Source organism: Equus caballus, chromosome 10 (assembly GCF_041296265.1).
Source record: "Equus caballus isolate H_3958 breed thoroughbred chromosome 10, TB-T2T, whole genome shotgun sequence".
Classification (NCBI taxonomy): Eukaryota; Metazoa; Chordata; class Mammalia; order Perissodactyla; family Equidae; genus Equus; species Equus caballus.
The window spans coordinates 86,718,165-86,741,738 of record NC_091693.1 but is presented as its reverse complement, the minus strand read 5'-3'; the positions used below and the strand labels follow the sequence as shown (position 1 = coordinate 86,741,738).

The following is a 23,574-nucleotide window of genomic DNA, read 5'->3' as shown; positions in this document are numbered from 1 at the left end:
ACATGAATGTTGATAGTAGCATTATTCACAATATTCAAAAAGTAGGGACAGCCCAAATGACCATCAACTGATGAATAAACAATGTGATATATCCACATAATGGAATATTATTTAGCAATAAAAGTTACTGAAGTACCAATAAGGCTGTGACATAGACGAACCTTGAGAACATTACGCTAAACAAAAGAAGCCAGTCACAAAGGACTGCATATTGTCTGATTCCATTTATATGAAATGTCTACAGTAGGCAAACCTATAGAGACAGAAGGTACTTTAGTGGTTTCCGGGGCTAAGGGGATGGAATGATGGGCAGTGACTGCTAATGTCTATGGGGTTTCTTTTGTGGGTGCTGAAAATCTAACTTTGGAATTAGATTGTGGTGATGGTTGAATAACTTTATGACTACACCAAAGCCACCGAATTGTATGCTCTAAAAGGATGGATTTTTAGGATGGGTGAATTATAGCTAAAGAAATTTTTTTAAAGTGTTCTACAGGATTTCCAATTCTGATCATGATAGCGTAATTGCTAAGAGAATTGTCCTCCCACTGTTAATCACTATAAACATGGATACAATTTGTGATATAGACTTTTGAAGCATTGGGCAACAGGTGGTAAAGAACTGTCATTTTTAAGAGAATGGAAAAGTACGAGACGAGCCTCATCTTGTCTGAACTTGAGCATATGAATATGGAGCCCAAATAAATCATAATAATTTTGTGTTTCTGAGGGGGCAGTTATCTGATTTCAGAGGCGTGGAAGAAGATGAAATTTGAGAGGCAGCTTCCCAGTATTGTTGGAGCTACTCAGATGGGTGGGGATAAGCATGCATGGGGGTTCCGTGGCTTCCTTGGCCATGGTTTGGGCTCTGCATGCACGGGATAAGACTCCATGAGGCCCAGCAGAGAACAGCTCCTGTGAGGCAGAGCAGTGAATGAAGGTTTCAGAGATTGCTCTGTGTTGGCAGAGTGGGAGGCAGGGGGGAAAAATGAGAGGAAGAACAGAAGATGCAACTGGATATATCACACAGCAACCGCGATTATAATCAGACAAGCTTTAATTTTTCAAGTGATCAAACAAAATCAAAAGTGTCTTAAATAATTATCAAGGACGCTTGACAATGTCAATCCATAAACATTTAAGAAAAATTAAAATGGAATCTGTTAAATACTACTAAATTCCATATCCAAAAGGCTGATTAACTGTGAGGATCATCACTGCAGAGGGAGAATAATGAAGGTAAAGTCTAAGCATTTGGTAGAATTTGTTTAGCTGGGCAGATTAGGTTTTGTGGAGTGGTGGGGTGAGAGAGGAGTAGCAAAAGTGAGAAAGGAGAGAAATTCTAAGATAACTTTATATTCAATAAATTATTCTCTGGAACAGAATGCTCCCAAAAATATATTTTCCAACAAGATCAACCCCATTAGTCCATTCACATGGAGGGGATCCTTGGTTTAGACTCAAACTAGGTACACTTCTACTAAAAGCACTACTCAATTGTAGAATAAGGGATTAATGTCCATAAAGGTGTGAATCACCCAGTTAATATCTCACCCTCGTGTCCTTTCCATTTGAGTGAAGAATACGTCTGTCAATTGGAAACACTTATTCACCTATTGGCTGAACAAAAAGGGCCATTGAAAATGAGGTTAGGAAAAACATGAGGCTGGTCTTATCACATTAACAAGTGATTTTAAAAATTGTTTTAACTTTGTAGTATGTGGTTAGTCATCACCGTGCGGACCACTAACTCAAACTAGATACTTGTTCTTTTGCCAAATAATGTCACTTTAAATGTGTGCAAATATCAATATCACCGTGAAATTTAGGACCTAAATTCTGACAAGGTGTGACCACAAGCATGGTAATGAAATTTCATCTGTTCCCTTAAAATTTCTCCTCTAAAGATGCTTTATTTTAGCAGAAATGGAACCCATTTAAGTTTAAAATAGCCATTCAAGACAGCTATGAAAAAATAAACTGTACTGAAAAAATTCTAAGTATATATGAATTTGGTATCCACTGTAGCTCATTGGTAATGTTTTCTAAGGAACTAGATTTTTAAATACATTATGTATGAGAAGGCAAAGTCTCACTGTATTGTATATTAGGTTAAACTCTTTAAAATAAATATGAGACAGTGAAATTCATCACAATATGCCTCCATTTAACATTTTCCTGCAGCAAATGATCATTTTTTAAAGGGCTGGCTAAGGGCCCAAAGAGGATCACGTAACACTGAAAAAAATTCCAGATCCCTGGAAAACATTATAAAGACATTCCAGTCTATTTAATTTTTTAAAAATGATATTTATCAAATTGTTAGCCATCTATTAGACTAGGTGCATTCTGTGAACATATCACCATTTTAAAGTGTTGATAATATATCCTACTGGCCTTACCACTAGCCAAGAGATGCTGGTAAAATATTTTCCTACCACATAAGCCACTAGTCATCAACCATGTCAAACAACATTGTCAATTTGGATAACGATATTCTAAGTTGACTGTACTCATTAAGTAATCAAGAGATATATAATGTTAACCATATATTATTTTAAGCATATTTAAATCAAGCTAAATTACATACAGGAATTTAAGGCAAAACATTTATATTGATCACACATATGTAAATCTATTAATTGCTATGTTCTACAAATGAATAATTTTTAACCCAGCCTTCTCCAGAAGGGAATTTATTTACATATACGTATTTAAAGACTAGAAACAGAAATCTGTTTTAAAAATATCAAATAAATTAACGTAAGCTCTGTTCTCTTTGATAGATAGAAAAAATATACATAAAATAAAATCTACCAGTTTTTTTTTTTTAAATTGGCACCTGAGCTAACAACTGTTGCCAATCTTCTTTTTTTTTTTCCTTCGTTTTCTCCCCAAGTCCCCCCAGTGGATAGTTGTATATTTTAGTTGTGGATCCTTCTAGTTGTGGCATGTGCAAGGCCACCTCAGTGTGGCCTGACGAGTGTTGCCATGTCCACACCCAGGATCCGAACCAGGGAAACCCTGGGCCACTGATGTGGAGTGCGCAAACTTAACCTTTCCGCCATGGGCTGGCCCCTAAAATTTACCATTTTAAGTGTACAGTTCAGTGGCTTTAAGTACATCACATTGTTGCGCCACCATCACCACCATCCATCTCCAGAACTTTCTTCATCTTCCTAAACTGAAATTTGTACCCATTAAAAATAACTCCTGGGAGAAATAACAACAGACTCTGCAGAAATACAATGGATTATAAGAGAATACTATGAAAAACTATATGCCAACAGAATGGATAACCTAGAGGAAATGGATAAATTCTTGGACTCCTACAATCTCCCAAAGCCCACTCAAGAAGAGGCAGACAATTTGAACAGACCAATCACAAGGAAAGAGATTGAAACAGCAATCAAAAACATCCCAAAGAATAAAACCCCAGGGCCAGATGGCTTTCCTGGGGAATTCTACCAAACTTTCAGAGAGGATTTAATACCTATCCTTTTCAAGCTATTCCAAAAAATTAGGGAAGATGGAACAGTTCCTAACACATTCTATGAGGCCAACATCACACTGATACCAAAACCTGACAAGGACACCACGAAGAAAGAGAACTACAGGCCAATATCACTGATGAACATAGATGCAAAAATTCTAAACAAAATTTTGGCAACCAGAATTCAGCAATTCATCAAAAGGATCATACATCATGATCAGGTGGGATTCATACCAGGGACACAGGGATGGTTCAATATCCGCAAATCAATCAACGTGATACACCACATCAACAAACTGAGGAATAAAAACCACATGATCATCTCAATAGATGCAGAGATGGCATTTGACAAGATCCAACAGCCATTTATGATAAAAACTCTGAACAAAATGGACATAGAAGGAAACTACCTCAACATAATAAAGGCCATATATGACAAACCCATAGCCAACATCATACTCAATGGGCAAAAACTGAACGCCATCCCCCTGAAAACAGGAACGAGACAAGGATGCCCTCTATCACCACTCTTATTCAACATAGTACTGGAGGTCCTGGCCACAGCAATCAGGCAAGAAAAAGGAATAAAAGGAATCCAAATAGGGAGGGAAGAAGTGAAACTCTCGCTGTTTGCAGACGACATGATCTTATATATAGAAAACCCCAAAGAATCCATTGGAAAACTCTTAGAAGTAATCAACAACTACAGCAAAGTTGCAGGGTACAAAATCAATTCGCGTAAATCAGTAGCATTTCTATACTCCAATAACGAACTAACAGAAAAAGAACTCAAGAATACAATACCATTCACAATCGCAACAAAAAGAATAAAATAACTTGGGGTAAATTTAACCAAGGAAGTGAAGGACCTATATAATGAAGATTACAAGGCCTTTCTGAGAGAATTGGATGACAACATAAGGAGATGGAAAGACATTCCATGTACATGGATTGGAAGAATAAACATAGTTAAAATGTCTGTTCTACCTAAAGCAGTCTACAGATTCGAGGCCATCCCAATCAGAATCCCAATGACATTCTTTACAGAATTAGAACAAAGAATCCTAAAATTCATATGGGGCAACAAAAGACCCCGAATTTCTAAAGCAATCCTGAGAAAAAAGAACAAAACGGGAGGCATCACAATCCCTGACTTCAAAACATACTACAAAGCTACAGTAATCAAAACAGCATGGTACTGGTACAAAAACAGGTGCACAGATCAATGGAACAGAATTGAAAGCCCAGAAATAAAACCACACGTCTATGGACAGCTTATCTTTGACAAAGGAGCTGAGGGCATACAAGGGAGAAAAGAAAGTCTTTTTAACAAATGGTGCTGGGAAAACTGGAAAGCCACATGTAAAAGAATGAAAATTGACCATTCTTTTTCGCCATTCACCAAAATAAACTCAAAATGGATCAAAGATCTAAAGGTGAGACCTGAAACCATAAGGCTTCTAGAATAAAACGTAGGCAGTACACTCTTTGACATCAGTATTAAAAGGATCTTTGCGGACACCATGCCTTCTCAGAGAAGGGAAACAATAGAAAGAATAAACAAACGGGACTTCTTCATCAGACTAAAGAGCTTCTTCCAGGCAAATGAAAACAGGATTGAAACAAAAAAAACAACCCACTAACTGGGAAAAAATATTTGCAAGTCATATATCTGACAAAGGCTTAATATCCATAATATATAAAGAACTCTCACAACTCAACAACAAAAAATCAAACAACCCAATCAAAAAATGGGCTGGAGACATGAACAGACATTTCTCCAAAGAAGATATACTGATGGTCAATAGGCACATGAAAAGATGCTCATCATCGCTGATCATCAGGGAAATGCAAATCAAAACTACACTAAGATATCACCTTACACCCGTTAGAATGACAAAAATATCTAAAACTAATAGTAACAAACGTTGGAGAGGTTGTGGAGACAAAGGAACCCTCATACACTGCTGGTGGGAATGCAAACTGGTGCAGCCACTATGGAAAACAGTATGGAGAGTCCTAAAAAAATTAAAAATAAAACTACCATACGACCCAGCCATCCCACTACTGGGTATTTATCCAAAAAGTTTGAAGTCAGCAATCCCAAAAGTCCTATGTACCCCAATGTTCATTGCAGCATTATTTACAATAGCCAAGACATGGAAGCAACCTAAGTGCCCATCAACAGACGAATGGATAAAGAAGATGTGGTACATATATACAATGGAATACTACTCAGCTGCAAAACAGAACAAAATCATTCCATTTGCAATAACATGGATGGACCTTGAGGGAATTATGTTAAGTGAAATAAGCCAGCTAGAGAAGGATAATCTGTGTATGACTCCACTCATATGAGGAATTTAAAAATGTGGACTAATAACAGTTTAGTGGATACCAGGGGAAAGGTGGGGTGGGGGGTGGGCACAAAGGGGGGTGAAGTGGTGCACCTACAACACGAATGACAAACATTAATGTACAACCGAAATTTCACAAGATTGTAACCTATCATTAACTCACTAAAAAAAAAAAAAAAAAACTCCTGGGGTCGGCCTGTGGCCGAGCCATTAAGTTCCCAAGCTCCCTTTCAGTGGCCCAGGATTTCCCCAGTTCAGATCCTTGGCATGGACCTAGCACCGCCATGCTGAAGTGGTGTCCCACATAGCACAACCAGAAGGACCCACAACTAAAATATATGACTATGTATTTGGGGACTTTGGGGAGAAGAAGAAGGAAAAAAAAAAAGAAGATTGCCAACAGTTGTTAGCTCAGGTGCCAATCTTTAAAAATAAAATTACAAAGAACTCTCCACTACCCACTCTTGCCAGTTTCTGACAACCACCATTCTACGTTCTGTCTCCATGAATTTGACTAATCTCAGTATCTCATATGAGTGGAATAAAACGGTATTTGCTCTTTCGTGACTGGCTTACTTTACTTAGCATAATGTCTTCAAGGTTCATCCACGTTGTAGCATACGTTAGAATTTCCTTCCTTGGGCTGTCCCCCCCGGCCGAGTGGTTAAGTTTGTGCGCTCTGCTTCGGCAGCCCAGGGTTTCACTGGTTCGGATCCCGGGTGCAGACCTAGCACCACTCATCAGGCCATGCTGAGTTGGCGTCCCACACAGCAGAACTAGAAGGACCTACAACTAGAATGTACAACTATGTACCGGGGGCTTTGGGTAGAAGAAGAAAAAGAAAAAGATTGGCAACAGATGTTAGCTCAGGGCCAATCTTTAAAAAAACAAAAAGAAGCTTAAAAAAAAAAGAATTTCCTTCCTTTTTAAGGCAGAATAATATTTCATTATATGTATAGACCACATTTTGTTTATTCATTCATCCATCAATGGACACTTGGGTTGCTTTCACTTTTTGCCTCTTGGGAATAATACTGCTATGAACATGGGTGTGCAAATATCTGTTCGAGTCCCTGATTTCAATTCTTCTGGGTATATACCCAGAGATGAAATTTCTGGGTTCTTTGCTATATATTTTTAATAAGTTCTCAGATCTACCCATTGGCTTATTTCATATTTTAAAGATGGCTTTTGCCGTTTTGAGGAACACAGTGTCACCATACCCTCCCTTGGAGTTTCCATAGTCAACACATTTCCTCTCCGTGTCCCCCTGCCCTGGAACGGTTGAAAGATTTCTTACAAAACAATAGAAACAGGCTTCTTAAGAAGGTTTACTGTTTTTGACCTATTTATAAATTCCGAATATTCATTTTGCTTAAAGGGGCTTAAATTTTAGCTTTTGAAGAATCAAAGCTGGAAGAAACTTGGAAAAAAGCCCAAAATGTGCTCATTCCCCAGGCTTCATGTAGAGCCTCAACCTGCTTCAGCGTCACCCTCTTCTACTGCAGATCTCTGGAAGACAAAGCTTCCAAGCCTTCCTCGTCTCTTCCTAGGTTAACAGTCTCTCTCAAGAGCAGCTTCTTCATACCTAAGTGAAATCTAACTTTGCCGTTCTTCCTACTCTGCTCCTTTGCCAGCCCCTCTATCCACTCCTTCTTCCCATCTTGAACTTCATACTGCTCCCCAAATGTATACACTGATTGTTTAAAATTCAGCATTGTGTCATCTGTTGGAAGTCCTTCATGATCTGCCAGGATGACTTCCATTTTCCTTGTCTGAAAAATGGAGAGAAAAATGTCCTTACTCTGTCGGTTTGTTGTGAGAACTCAATGTAAAAAGATATGCTTACATACTATCCGAGGCACACGGTAAGTTCTCAATAAATGTTGGCTGTTGTTACCAATAAAACAAAATTTAACGGGGGATGAAAAATCAGTTGTTTCATATATTTATATTAAAGTTTTCTACATGTAAATATCATTATTATTTTACCATCCAGTTGAACTTTATTTTTGTTTTTTTTTCCTAATTAAATCTTACTTTCTTACCTTTCACTCATCCTAATGGCTCTTCCCTAAATCTTCACTAAATTATCATCTACTCAGCTGTATAGCCCCAAGCTGGATATGATTCCCAAGTCCAGGAATGAAAAATGTAAAATACAACTGGACATGGGAAGAGGAGAGATGCTAATTTTATTTTAATTAGCCATCTTCCATCTTTAAGATGCTTATTCCCTGAAAACCTGTTGAAATAATATCATGTTCTTCTTAGCCTTTTTGAGTCACAGATCCCTTTGCAAATACAATGAAAACTATGGATTGTCTCTCACCTCCCAAAAAATGCACACTCACAGTTTTACATTAAAATTCTGGGGGTGTATGGACCCCCCCCACAATGTTTCAGAGGAGTCCGTAGATCCCAGATTAACAATGAGTATCGTATAATATAAACATAGTAATTCTCAATTGTTCTATATTTCTACAAAATACACCTCAGATGTTTTATCCCAATATTCATCCCAATCTAGTACTTCCTGTATACACCTCTTTATTGTTTCCTAATGGTTAGACCAAGGCTGACTTAACCAAATGCTCTAGACTCTGCAGAGACCAACTGAGAGAACAAGGCAGAGGATTACCTCTGTGTATAGGATAAATTATCTTTTTTTTTCTTACCCTTGTATGACCGGTGTTAGGAAACTCCTCTTTAGGCAAAGATAGCACATTAAAAAAATTTTTAGGAGCTGGCCTGGTGGTATAGTGCTTAAGTTCATGTGCTCTACTTTGGTGGCGTGAGTTCAGATCCCAGGCCGGGATTTACACAATGCTCATTAAGCTATGCTGTGGGGGTGTCCCACATTCAAAATAGAGGAAGATTGGCACAGGTGTTAGCTCAGGGACAGTCTTCCTCCAGCAAAAAGAGGGGAGAGAAATTGGCAACAGATGTTAGCTCAGGGCCAATCTTCTACACCAAATGAAACCAAATAAAAAAAACTTCTAATTGTTTGGCGCATTTGAAAATTCTAAAACATAGAAAGATGAAAGGTTCTGAACTCATGTAATAGCTTAGAAAATATACTTCAATCCAGTCTCCTTCTTAAAAATAGTTTTTACTGGACTATAGAAACCTAACCGGGTAGATTTTGTGAGTTTTTGTGAAATATTAAAATAAATTGGATAACAATCTAACTAAGGTAGATTAAATTTGATTCATCCAAGGGCTTCTACGTCAATGAAGGAGATTTCTTTCTAGTCTATAATATTCATTAACATACAGGTAATCTGCTCCATATGAAAGCAAAAACTAATACTGGTGAGAACAGAGGAAATAGGACCAACTTTCTCTCCATGATGAATAAGGGAATTTAATTCTAAATCAAATACACTGTTTACCAGAAAGTCCTAACAATGTCATCCCAAGATGCTTTAATTTTAACTTTGTTCTATACTACATGCAACTTTAACTTATTTGATTGTAATTGACCTTATCACCTTATTCTTGATTGGCTATGCCTGACTCTTCAATACTCAGGAAGTCCTCCAAAGAAGTGCTCACAAATGGTCATCCTTCCCTATTTACCTACTTGTGTAGATCCAGTCATTGTGAGTTCTGCTGTGCTGTGTACCATCAGCAACCAGTCAGAACTCACCAGTACCCCAGAGTAATAAACATTTATAGCTGTTTGGGACTCAAGGTATCATTGAGTAGGAGCTTGACAATGTCAGGAGAATTTAAGGAGATTACTTCCAGTCAAGTTGTGGACTAATTGATGAACAGAAGGGAAGGAAGAAAGAGAGCAATTGAACTGCCAATGCTGAGAGCTTATCTAATTTCAACTGCTTATTCTAGAAATGAAAACATGAAGTAACTGATTACTCTTAGATTAGGACTGGAGACATGGTTTAGGGGGAAAAATTAGTCATTTGAGATTCAAGAAACCTGCATTCTAGACTCAAATTTGCCATTAATGTTGGGTAAGACAGTTTTTCTGCATCTCAGTTGCCACAAATGTTAAATGAGAGGATTGGGTTAGAATTCCATGATGCTAATCTTTAACTAGGCTGTTTTAATTCCCAGGCTATTACTATTTCTTCTGAACATTTACATCTAAATATGAGCATAGTAAATGGTGGTCTTTACCATCAATTTGATATCAGAAAGTTCTGGTTATAGGAATAATTATAATTATTATTCAATTAATATTAACTGTTATGGGACAGATAATAGAATACGTCCTTTAAAATACATTAGCTAAGTTATACTTTTTAAAGTTATCAAGCAAATATTATTCCTTTCATTTTTTTAACCACAGACATAATTATTTATTTTTATAAATATATTAAGCAACACTTCCTGAGTATCACCCACATTTCTTGGTCCTGCAGATACAGCAGTAAATGATGTAAAAAAGGACCCTGTCCTTAAGGATAGAGAATTTAGACTATTTAAACAAAAAAATAAAGATAATCCCAGATGTGATCATTTAAAGAAACGTAACAGTGATTTTTCTAGAGAATATTGGGTGATGTGATTGTGGGGTGGGAAGACGTTGCCTTAGATTGGATGGTGATTTCCAAAAGACAGAACTCTGGGCTAAGGTACACATCAGGAGCGTAAATCAGCTATGCTGAGAGGCACAGAGACAGGAGGTGAAAAAGTCACACAGAAAGGAATGAGCTTGCCCTTCAATGAGGAGAAAGAAGGCCAGGGTGACATGGTGAGTTCTGAGGGTCAGGCAAGGGAAGCTTGGAGAAGTTTTGACAGAAACATATGTCTACAACAACTAAGAGCTTTTAAACATTAATACAGACGTATTCAGGGAGAATTTTTGCTTAAAACCCAAACTGACTGTAGATACTTCTGCCTTCTAAGGATGTGAGTCTGGGCGGACTTACATGTGTGTGAGTGTGTGGTTTGAGCAGGAATATTTCTTAAGAGTGAGGTGAAACTTGTTATACTCCTCTCTTCCCCTTGTAGAGATTGGCGAAGGACAAAACTGGGTAATACCTGAAGAAGATGTTTACAAGGACACCTAGGGAGTCCTTGGAAGTATCTTGGAAAGTCAGAGCTGAGTCTGAGGTTGGTTAGGGAAAGAGGAATTATCCTGTAAAGAAGAGGTGTTTAGTCCCTGTGACGTATGGCTGGGGGCCAACATACTTTTAAGTAGAGAAATCGCCAATATTCAAAATAGTGTAATTGCTGTGTAAACTGCTTTAGTCTCATCAAACTTTCAGTAAAGTCAGCTACACGGAAAGATGCTTTTTGTGAGCAGATTTGCTTTTTTTGAGGGAATTAAGGCAAAGGGCTGAGTTAATTCCATGTTCAAATTGATGCAGAGCAGAAAGGATGGAATTGATACAGGAGAAAGACTCAGAAGCTGGTCAAATCTGGAACCGAGGCCAGAAGAGACTATGAAAATATAAGTCCCCCAGGAATGTGCAGAAATCTTAGGAACAACACGGCTTGCACTGGCATGTAAGATATAGATGTATTTATTTATTTGTGCATCCATTTTCAGTATCTCCTCACTAACAGAAAAAAATAATTGGAGGAGAGAGGAAAAGAGAGAGCAAGACCGACTTCCTTCTTAGAAACTATAAGCATTCATGATACCAAAACATCTAATTGGTGAGAAAAAAATGCAAGTTAATGTTTAATATGAAGTAGTCAAAATAACTGGCTGATTGGGTAAGCTTTTCACTTTCCAACCACTTGCTATGGCACAATATAGACACAGCTGTAAACAAACATTTACGAGCAGAACTGAGTTACCTTATTGCAAATTTGGAGAAATTCATAAACATGCTCTCAGTTTTATCAGCAAGAATCCATGTGAATGACTTGTCCCGTTTGCTCAGGGATTCTGGAGTTTTTAAGTGGGTCGGAGTTTTGAAGTGTTGAAAGATATTATAAAGCACTTACAAGCATTCAGCTAGTCAGACTGCTCAATTAGCTGAACATTTATAACCTCGAAATTTTGACAGGGCGTGATTCATGTAGGAACGAGGCCTCGGACAACAGGTGGCTTTGTTGTAGGTATGCTTGAGAGAAAGCACGCAGAGAAAGGCGATGTGAAGGAAATAAAAACTGAACACGGAGAGAAAGCAAAAGTGAATTTAGGAGCACGGATTGTTCTCTTAAAAGAACGAAGTTATTGAAAAATTTAATTGATAAATTTTTAATGATAGCATGTTTTTCAAAATTTTTACTTAAGAATATTCCAGACATTCATTTATGGGACATACCACACACACAAAAAAACAGCCCATAACTAATATCTAATTATTATCTAGGCAACCCATACTAACTCCTGTTACAAATCTAAATTGAGTCATATTTACAAAAATAAAAGCAACAGGATTTGAGAAGTAAGAATTGAAATAACTAAAAAACTAAATCTACAGCATTTTAGCTTTTTTTCCCTGTAGCTATAGGCTGCTTATATTCTGGGGAGTATTTTAAGTCGCAAGTCATGTTTTAGAATAATACTTTTACCACTAAAATATATCAAATTTTAATTGAGGATTTTTTATCAGTTTTCTAAAGGAGAAACAAAAAGTGATTCATCCATCTAAATAAAAATATGCACTTTCAGGTATATGCAGATTTTTAAAACTTAAGTTAAAGGTACATGGAAATCCACTTGGGAGAAAAAACATCAGATTCTAAAATCTGGTTTATATGAATCCATAGAACAAATGCAAAATTTCCTTCATTTGGAGACTATTATGTACATATTATACTGGTGCAACGCTTTTTCTTCTTTTTTTTAACTTCCTAGGAGCACAAAGCTACTCATATTACCAGGAAAAAAAACAATTCATGGAACAAGCAGCAAGTAAACAATTTCTCCCAGAGGATCCAGAAAAGAAAAAAACCCACCTCAAATGAAGCAAAAAACGAAAAAAAAAAAAACCCTTATTATATTATGGCTACTTCTCTCCGAGGAGGAGTTGCAAGCACTCCTAAGGATCATGTCCAACAGCCTCACGCCATCCTGCGAGGTATAAAGAACGGCTACTGGTGCTCTCGCGCCTTGAAATGTTTATATGGGGAGAGTGGCTCTCCCAGGCGGGCTGGAGCACTGCCAGGCAGTAACTTTCCTCTCCTCCTCGAGGAAGTGAATCAGGGCCGCCCTGGCCCGGATCAGTTCGCAGGTGTCCAGCACCCAGTAGGAGACTTGGTCCCTGACCCCCCCAGCGCCCACTCCCTCTGGACTCCTCGGGGAGGTGTGCCATCAGCGAGGTGAGCTCACCGCACCACTGAGTCCGGACCGCTTGGAAGAGCGTGCACCTGTGTGGTTCAGGGTCACAGGTGCGTGATTCGGTTCTCCAAGGTTCCCGCTCCCATCTTGTAGACGGGCAGCCAGCGTTCCCCCGGAGCAGTCCCAGGGCTACCACCTGCCTCTACCCAGTCAGCAATGGGCGAAAGCAGAACATAGTCCTTTAAGCTCAGCACTCGTTACCTCCTCGTAATGCTGCTTAACATTAAAGGCATAGTAAAGTCATATTGCTGCTTATCAACTTTTCTAAAATAAACGTGAAAAAGATTAAGTGAAAAACCAGTAAGGAAGCTTAGACGTTTCTCCTCCTTTACTTGCTTAGTCATTTCCCCCCTTAACATTATTAAGCAAGAAGCAATTTTGATAGACTAGAATACTAATCCTTGACTACTTGTTCGTACAAACTCCCAGCGTCCCCTCGACCATTCTTGTGCTTACTCGGGCCTCAGTACAACCCTGTAGAGTAGATTGTTACTGTGATTATTCCTCATTTTGTGGGTGAACCTGGAGTTCAAAGAAAATAATTTATCAAAAATCAAACTGCTGGGACAAACCACAGTCAATATTTAAATATGGAACTTCCGACTCTAAATTATATTTCATTTTCTTTGCCCCTATAACTCTAACAAATCTAAATAAATAGTTTTCTGAGAAATAATTTATTACAAAACCTGTTATCAACCCAATAGGAACACATACTAAAAGTATAATTTTTGAGTAATTTTCAAAGAGACTTTATAAAAATGTGTCTGTGCTCAGTTCATTGCTTACATGTGCAAAATACTTTTCTCACTGTTCATAAAATCAGAAAAAGATCATACTTCAACATCTTAGGCATTCACTATTAACTCCTTAAAAAACCTTTCCTTTGTGAATTTTTTTTCTTTCACAGTTTGAAGAATGAGAAAATCTATTAGGAAACTTAGCTGTTACAAGTAAAACCGAAAGAAAAGAACAAAAGAAATCAGGAGCAAGAGAGAGAAATTTAGCAATGATATTTTTTGATTTTTTTTTTATCATGGTGATTTAGTCAGGAAAAGAATGAAATACGGTGCTCTGTGGGTGAAAATATCATTTATATGTACAAGAATGAGTTAAATTGGCATTGGCTATAAATGTTGTCCATGAATGAGCTTTTAGATCAAAAACAAAAACAAATGCAACACACATTACTGATAGAAAATATAATTAAAATGCAGAACAATTAATTAGCAAGCATGGAATAGTCCACAAATTACTTACAAGGATAAGTTAAGCCCTGTCAAGGCTCCTGCGGTCTGCTTCTATGTGAGATGTTCATTGTACACGTTGTAAAGATTGTTTTTTCCTTCTGCTAAAAGCTCCATGACTTTCTTGGCAAGACCGAATGTAAGTTGTTCTTACCGAATATCAGAACTGTCATAATTATGATTTTTAGGGTCATCCAAATTAATTACAACTTCAGGCAGTGACATGGACTAAAATAGCAAGAGCTGCCAGTGATCTAAAACTACTCACAGCGTGTCTCAGCGAGTACTTGGCCAGGAGCACATGTCGCTTAAAAAAAGCACATAACCCTTTAGACCCAACGGTCAATTAGCCCTTGGTGGAAATGTCAGCCATAAGTATGAAAAGACCTTTCAATTAGTTACATACTATTTTCCTCTAATTAGTGAGAACTGATTTTAATTTTTCCCCCTTCTTTTCTTAAATGGGACCACATGGGATCAAGTTTAGAGGGCAACTGCTTCGTTAAAGAAAGAGAGAGAAAAAATGAGAGCAAGATGGAGAGCTAGAGCAAGTGAGAGAGAGAGAGGTAGTTTTTCTTCTCAATCAACCCCATGATTCTTCTAGAGATAGGCTAAGTAAATGCCTATCAAAAATGAGAATCTTTAGAGATTTCTGGGGAACTTCGCTGGGGCTGTGCTGCTGAAGTAAAACATTAAGACATTTTCCAAAGTTTCTGGCAAACAAAGTATAAAAATAATCAGAGTCTGTGAGGCCAGTCCAGTGGCATAGTGGTTAGGTTCATAGTTTCCACCTTGGCAGCCTGGGGTTCGAGGGTTCGGATCCCGGGCAGGGACCTAGACACTGCTCATCAGCCATGCTGTGGTGGTGTCCCACATACACAATAGAGGAAGATTGGCACAGATGTTAGCTCAGGGCCAATCTTCCTCACCAAAAACAAAACAAAACAAAAACAGTCAATCTTCACCTGACTGTTGTGCTGCTTGCCAAACATATGTAGGACTTTATAAATATAGTGATTTAAATAGACTATAGTTAAAAGAATATCTTAAAATTACTTTTGTGAAGCAGTTTTGAAAGGACTTTTGAAATATTTGAATAGAATCGACTTTGAAATAATTCTAAGTTCTAGCCAATCTCTAATATCTGTCTAAAGTTCAAGTATCATTGGGTTATGGGTTGGAAAACTTTTGCAAAAGTACATGCATTTCATTCTCTATTCCATGGAATGGACAACAACAATATGATAAAATTCCATTTTGCTGAAATTTTAAATTTATTTCTACATTTGAGAATATCAACCTTTGGAGGAAAGAATGTTCTGAGTCTTTACCTCTTTAACCTAACTTTTAAAAGTGCTTTTAGGTCATCAAATTATAAGGAGAGAGTTAGATTCATTTACTCATTTAAAAGTAGAATTAAAAAGCATATTACCTTTCAGCTTGATTTATTTGTCTTTATTCATTTAAAAATGTTAACTTGGAATTTGCACATGGGAATTTCCAAATGAGGTAGCAGGCATATGATATTTCACTAGCAGTTTTTACACTATGCTAACAGTAAGTAAAAAAGATTGACATAAAAAAACATTAAGCATTCACAGTTGTGTTTGCATCTGTCCTGACATTATTTAAGACAAACTACCTAAACTTTCTTAAAATCCAAAATTCGTGGTACAAGAGCTCAGCAGTGCCCTCAGTCTTCCACATGCAGCTTTAATTCAAACAAAAAGCAATTTCACAAGCCAGATATAGGTAACTATCCCAAGAAATCCCTGTGTCATCGTACGAAGAAAGGTCAAGACCGAAAAACAGAAAACCAAAACCAAAACCCCCAGGTAAAGTCAGAACTTAGAAGGAACAGCTTCTGCTCACTAGCAGGATTCCTTCCTGTTCTAATAGGATCGAACAAAGAATTCAGTTTATTCAGTTGTCTGGGCAGGAAGCACGCTCTCAAGAACCTATGAGTGTGTGCAGATTTTGTAGAGAATGTGATGACTTTCTCTTCCTCACTTCTCATGTTTAGATGGAGAGCGTGAAAGCACTGCGGAAGAGCTCAATCCAGAAGTGGGGCAGGGAGGGGCTGGGCTCCCAGAACTTATATCCCAAGGGAGTCCCAGTGTTTTTCAATACAACAGGCTCCAATGCCATCCCCCAGCTGGTGTAACCTCAGGAGGGGACACAGTTGCCTGCTGACTTTGTGAAGACCAGGCCTGTTGGACCAGACATCCTCTTCTCTCAAGCTCCTGGAAGAGTTACCTGCCTCCTCTCCTCTTTCTGCCATGAGCCAGTTTTAATTGGGAGATGTTTTCCCCCAGTCCTGAAGCTGTCAACTAACTAATTCTTGACTCCCCATCCCTACCACAGAAGCGACACCAAGGTATCAGAGTGTCATTCAGCATTAAAGATTTGGGTAACTCACATTTTGTGAAGGGCTGTGAGAATGGCTTCCTTTTAACTAGTCTCCAAGATTTACTCCAGATTCCTTCAATTTAAGTGCATGCTATATGCCAGAAAGACTTTTCTAAAAGGAAACGTTTCCTATTTTTTCAATTTCCTTTCCTATTTTAAATCTTCTGTGGCTCCTCATTACCTGTATTTATAAGACTGCTTCCAAACACAGCAGACGCTCCAAAAACATCATAAAATACCTATCACCTTTGGCATACTAGACAATATTTCAACGGCACCTCCTGAGGAAGGCCCACGGGCAGGGGGAGCTTTCTCTCAGATCACTCCTACCCATTTTGCAGGTAGAGGCGGAGCTCAAACATTGCCAACCAGTATAAAAGGCTGATTCTGGGTGAAGAGCAAAAAAGGTAAAAGAAGGGAAGAACTACGGAAATGAGGAAGAAAGGAGGAGGCAAGATTTCTCGCCAATTCTGAGGAGATGGCCCAGCAGGTGCCCAATGCCAGTGAGGGTAACTGGGGGTGGGGGGGAGGGATAAAGCAGAATGGCCACTTCACAGAGCCGGCTTTCTGGGCATGTCATCTGGGCAGTTGCATGTGGCCCCCCAATCAGATGGGCCTCACCCTTGGTTTAATGTTCTGCTGTCACCATCTTGAAATTCTGAATAATTTTATTTTTGAACTTGTGTTTTACAACTGAAATCTAATGAGACAGTTGAGCAGTTGAGAGAGGAGATACGCTCAATATGTGTCCACTGCCCCTTGCCTCCCCAGGAGTACAGAATTCCAGTGGACTCACTGAGTTCATCGAAACTCTGAGTGTAAGCCGAGCGTGTTGTGTCTACTGCTGTCAGCCCCAAGAGGCCAGGCTCTTCCCTAGAACCAGAAGATGGTTCCAACGCAGAAGACACACAATGATGTTCTAAAAAACACAGTGACCCAGAGAATCTGTCATATCCTTTCTTTTTTTTTTTTCTTACTTCCCTGAATTAGCCAACCACCTACTCTAAAAATGATGACATAGAGGGAAAGGGAAAAATAGGTCAACCCATTGATTCTTTTCCTGTCAGTCTTTCTCGTCCATCAGGAAGCCAAAGGTAGAGACTGTTGGTAAGAATGTGTGTACCATAAATGAAATAAAAAGAATTGTGTTTTGTGCATGGCTTCTGCTTTTCTTTGTTGTTCGTGCCATGGAGTGGATTCTGACTCCTAGCCACCCTGTGGACAGCATGTCCTTCCCTTGCTAGATCAGACAATATTCCACTGCTATTCACAGGGTTTTCAGAGCCAGCTTTTTTGGGAAGTGGATGGCCAGGTCCTTCCTCCTAGTCTGTTCTGCCCTGCAGAAACCTGTCCACCCTGGGTCATCCTGCTGGTATTTGAAACACTGGTGTTACCGCTTTCAGCTTTCAGCATCACAGCAACACACAGCCAGCACAGTACGACAATTGATAGACGGGTGGTGTGGTTCCCCGGCCAGGACACAAACTCGGACCACAGCGGTGAGAGTGCCAGACTTAACCACTAGCCCACCAACAGCTACATGTACGAGCTGTGAAATATAAATTGTGTGATTTTGGTGATTTCACATACAACTTAAATGCTCTTATATTTGCGTTTAAAACTGGCACTACCCCAGATGAAGCTGAACGGCAAAATTCATGTTAATTAGACATTTTAATTTTTCTTTACTTAGAATGCTAAAAGCAAATTAAAAAACCACCATGTCAAGTTGAGAGAGAGACCACAGAAGAAAGGACAAAGTTTTATATTGTAGAACCTTTAACAACACTTCTTCTTGCCTTTTAAACAATGGGCCCCACATTTTCATTTTGCACTGGGCCCCACAAATTATGTACTTGGCTCTGCTACTTCATTAACTCCAATTCTCATTTTGGGTTCCATAGTTAGATTGAGTTTTTGACTCAAACTCCAAGTAAAAGACTACTTGCTGGATTCTTCTCTACTTTGTGTCTTGACAAATTAGTTCTAGGGCTGGTTGAGATATGGACCAAATGCTCCCTTTCTGCCATGTTTGGAAAGTAGTCAGAACTGTGGCGGGGGGGAGCCGAAAGAGTGGTTCAACCCTAAGAAAAATTCTCCTATTTTATCATCTTTTCAACAATTTTTAAAAGTAATACATTTACATGGCAGTTGTTAGGACCATGGGGAGAAGTTGCTTGAGGACCCCCTGTGAAACACTCAATTGAAATATCGCTGTTCAGAATGTGAGATATATGGGTGCTGGGCTGGATGCCAGCTCTGCACAGGCAGAGTGCAGAGATGCCAGGATCCAACACTGTGGCCAGCATGGAGTAAATTCACTGAGGAACACACGAGACAGAAATCTGAGGCTTCTCTTGGTCCCACAATTTGCTGCAGACATAACTGAAAACACTGCCCCCCACACTTAGCTATCTTCCAATTTTTTTTTTTTTTTTTTTGCTGATAGCAAAAATAAAGGAAAAGCAGATGAAACAACAGAGTTATGCAGATATAATAATAAGAGGAAAAGAATTATCCTCTCCTTTTAAATTTGGGACCTTTGCCCTGCTAAGAACCAGGAGTGATTGGCAAGCTGGGAGCTTGGGCAGAATTGCCCTGCCTGATTGCAGAGAGGGGAAAAAGGGAGAGAACAGGAGAGGAATGGGGAGGGGAGGAGGCTGCGGGGGGTGAGGGGGGGTGGGGGGGGGGAGGGAGGGGAGACTGAGCTGCTGCAGAAGGGAAGGGGAAAAGGGGAGAGGAGACTTCCCAGGCAGCTCAGTAGACGGAGATGTTGGAGAAATGTCTGAGGGAATATTTTCAAACAGTGGTTGCTGGTTTTCGGATAAAATTCTCTCCTCACCTCATCTTAAAATGAAATCTGCAGCCTCTTGTTAATGTTTTGATGAAATTGGATTTGCATATGTCAGGAAAGCTGAGGCTAGGGTGAAGACTGAAATGGGGTGGAAGGAAGCTCCAAGAAGAGAATTAGGGAGTAGCTGGCAGGTGTTGGAGTTATACAGATTCTAAAAGATTGTCTTTAGCATTTAAGAGGAGAGGAAAATTAGCCCATTTCCCATTTAATAGTCTCTGTCATCCCGAAAACTTTTGGCTCTTCAAGTTGACTTCTTTCTGGGCACAGAACCAACTTCCCTCATTCCTGGGTCCCTCTCCAGTGGAATGAACTGACGCCAGTGTCTCCAATTTTACCATCTAGCATTTTGTCCAGCAAGTGGACTCATTGGAAAGATGATAAAAGAGGAATGTCAGTAGAGATACGTGGCAAAGGCAGAGAACGTTTTCATTATAAAGGGAAAGCCTGTTTCCTCCAGCTAAGTATAGAACTCGGGGCTCTCACACCTGCCCCTGCCCCTGCCAGCCTGGGAGAGTGAGGTGACTCTAATTAAACTCTACGTGTCAACAACGTGTCTCAGCCATTCTGTCAATAAATTGGCAATTTTTTCTTAAAAAATTTATGCTAATGATACATCATTAATGTAAAATATTTGTGGCTCCTTATAAATTGCTAGGGTTAAGCTGAAATTTCCATCATTTTTAATAAGTGGGGGGAAAAAAGTCTTTCTTGGGCTGCCTCTGTATTTTGAAACTTGGCACAGAGTGTCTCAGTTTCAAGAAACTTATTTTCTGGACTGAACAGCCACTAGTGGTCACTTGCCTCATGGAGATGGATCGCTTTAATTCGAAATGGAAATCAGAGGCAATCACTCATCACGCCTCCCTTCTGTTGATTCATGGTTCAGTGGCCTTCAAGCCCTGGGGCTTCACCTGTCCCTGTGGCCTCAAGAAACCATTTGTGGTTCTGATCATGTGTGATTCTCCTCGCTTCCAGCTTCTCCTTTCTGGTCAATCCATCGCACACAGACGAAGGCAGCTTTCCATAACACAAATTATGCTGTGTTACTCCCTGCCTGGAAACCTTCCCAGACCCCCCACTGATTTCAGGAGAATCCAACCCCCTTAGCAGAGCAGTCAAGGCCCTTCACAATCCGAACTCAATCTTCCTATCTGGTACCTTCTCTCTCTGCCCCTCTCCTCCACTGTCCATCTCTGCCTCTTCTTTAAACATATTTTTATAGACTCCAGGAGTTCTCATGAGCAGTTGCTCGTGAGATCAGCGACCCTCGTTCACTTGCGCATTTGGCATTGGACAGTAAACCTTACTTCTTTAGTCTCATACTGATGTGAGGAGAAGAGGTTGGTTGAAGGATACCCGTTCAGCCAAATTTTGTCTATTCAGTTCTCATTTGGGGCATTTGATAAAAATGCAGATTTTTCAGTACCACCTTAGACCTAAATCAGAGTCTTTGGAAATGGGATGGGAGAATCTGAAGGTGAAGTAAGTTCTTCACGTCTATCTGGTATACCCTAGAGTTTGAGTAGTCCATGGATTTGACATTAAAAGCAACAGCATTTGCCTTATTACTAACACCGTCTCTTTTATCTCAATCATCTCTCTGCCACTCAAACATTAATATCCTGCACAGGGCACATGCTGCCCAGAATAGACATAGTTCTCCAGGTGGAGGCTAATAAAGATACAGGAAACCAATTTCTCTTTCCTTTTGGACAAGAAGGAAGAAGAACCATATGATCTCAATTCTGACACAAGGGACCTGTCTTTGGATGGGACCAACACTGTTGTTGGAGGAAAAGAGATGTGGAAAGAACTGGCAGAATCCACCATCCCAATATGCAGCACTATCTCTGGTCTTTTTCTTATATGAACTAATTCTTTTTTTTTTTTTTTTTACTGTTTAAGCTTGAATAGTTTTACTTACAGCAAAATACATCTTAACTGATATCTGTGCAATACAATTTTTACATATCTCACTTGATCCTCAGCAATGTTGCTCAGGATAAATATTCCTTGCTAATAAAAATAGAGAAGAAAAACTTAAAAGTGAAGAAAATATCACAAAGTTTTTACCAAAGTCCGAGCACAAGGCTTTGAGGTTTAGAAAAATACAGTATGGAAGCAAGTAACCAGTCAGTGAGCATCTTCTATAGGCTGATTACTCTGTTAAGCATTTCACGGGTTATATAATTCCAATTTTTTTTTTTTTGAGGAAGATTAGCTAACATCTGCTGCCAATCCTCCTCTTTTTGCTGAGGAAGACTGGCACTGAGCTAACATCTGTGCCCGTCTTCCTCTACTTTATATGTGTGATGCCTACCACAGCATGGCTTGCCAAGCGGTGCCATGTCTGCACCCGGGATCTAAACCAGAGAACCCTGTGCCACCAAAGCGGAATGTGCACACTTAACTGCTGCACCACCGGGCCAGCCCCTATAATTCTAATTTTTATAACAGCTCCACGGGTTTATTATTATCCTTATTTTAGAGATGAGCAAACTGAAGCTCAGAGAGTTTAAGGAATTCACCCTGGGTCACAACATGCTCCAAACATGGATTTAAACTCGAATTTTTGGTGAGCATATTCTGTGCTCTTTCCACTTCACCACAAACTACTGCTTTGAGAAAGTGTTTTCTCTGAGTGAAGTCTCATAGAGGAATAATTGCCAGGGTTGGCAACGTGAGAATTTAAATAAGAGAACATTAGAAGAAGATGTGTGGGCCTTTGTGACTGGAATGAGAGTGTGGTAATGGGGAAAGCTACGAGACACTGAGAATAAAGTTCTTATAAAGGTAACTCAATGGAAATTTCAAAGACAGAACTCAAGCGAATATTTGGGAGTTCCTAACATATTGCACAGGGATCACAAACTAATCTTTGGGGAAGCCCAGTGAAGGATGTGAGAATAGGAAGAAATAGTAAAACAGGAAATAAGAGGTAAGAGAAATATTAGTTCAACTATAAGCAAAATCATATGCTAGTTGCCTGGAAGAAGAATTTAGGAAGAATATGAAGAAAGCTTGTCAAAATGAAAAATGGACTAATTCATCATTATACTTTAGACTCTCATATTCAAGATGCAGAGTGGTAAAACAGGTTTATCTGCCTGTTTCTTTGAGTAAAGAAGTGCCTGGAAAAATACCCAAAATCTGAGAAGTTAGCAGAAATTAGACCTTCAATTATCTTGCGTTTCCAACACAGTAAGTTTCCTGTTGTTTGGAGGGGAAGAGAATGCGGAAGGGAAGTTATCGGGTGCCTGTGTGGGGGCAGACTCCACTGAGAACTTCACATCCAATTCTTGATCCACCCTGTTGCGGAGATCTCAGAATAAAGCCTCACCATAAAAGCTGCAGAGAAGTGGTGGACATTTAATCCTCACAATGATCGTGTGCTATTATTGTGTTAGTTTCCGTTTTACAATCGACGAAGGGCGGCTCAGAAGGATTATGCCACTTGAGGGGGTGAAATCAGAATTGGAACATAGGTTTGCATGACTCCTAAGCTCTGTATTTGTTCACTTCTTGCAGATCTTTCACCCAAACTTTATTTCAAATAGTCCTTCCATGAGAAAAAAAGATGTAAACTGAAAGATTCAGAGGCAGTAAATAATGCCAGATATTTATACACAAGTGCAAATCCTTTTAGCTCAGTCACTGTGTTTTTTGCAGCACTGTCTAATTGGTGTTCACACGTACAACAGCATAGGTACCTCACAGGCATTTGTAGGGTGACTGAGGTTAAATTTACCCTTCTACCTTAAACAACTAGAAAATTAGACTAAATCTCTAAAACTGTGGTGTTCGGGCGTGAGAGACCAGGCAGCGTGGTCAATGATTCCCGAGAGAAGGGAAACAAATGAAGTGAGCTCCAGTCATCCACCAGGAGAGAGGTGCCAGGCCACAGTGTGTGGAGGCTGAGCCCAAACAGAGCTCGTGGTCCTGTTGAG

At 39.3% G+C, this 23,574-nt stretch overlaps 1 protein-coding gene and 1 long non-coding RNA gene across 4 annotated transcripts in view; one reads left to right on the top strand and one right to left on the bottom strand.

Moving 5' to 3' along the window:
- EYA4 (EYA transcriptional coactivator and phosphatase 4) overlaps window positions 1-14,602 on the bottom strand; it is a 296,334-nt gene extending 281,732 nt beyond the window's left edge. For 2 of the 3 annotated variants that reach the window (XM_070223895.1, XM_070223913.1), the window contains exon 1: window positions 14,378-14,599. The gene's annotated coding sequence lies outside the window, so the exon portion shown is untranslated. Of the gene's footprint in view, window positions 1-14,377 lie in introns of all 3 variants that reach the window. The other variant, XM_070223904.1, reaches the window with a different exon arrangement.
- LOC111775383 (uncharacterized) lies at window positions 13,002-17,928 on the top strand. The gene is made up of 3 exons (XR_002811044.2): window positions 13,002-13,167; window positions 17,115-17,263; window positions 17,545-17,928. It is a non-coding gene; the product is annotated as an uncharacterized lncRNA (long non-coding RNA).
- Window positions 17,929-23,574: the final 5,646 nt, after the last annotated feature.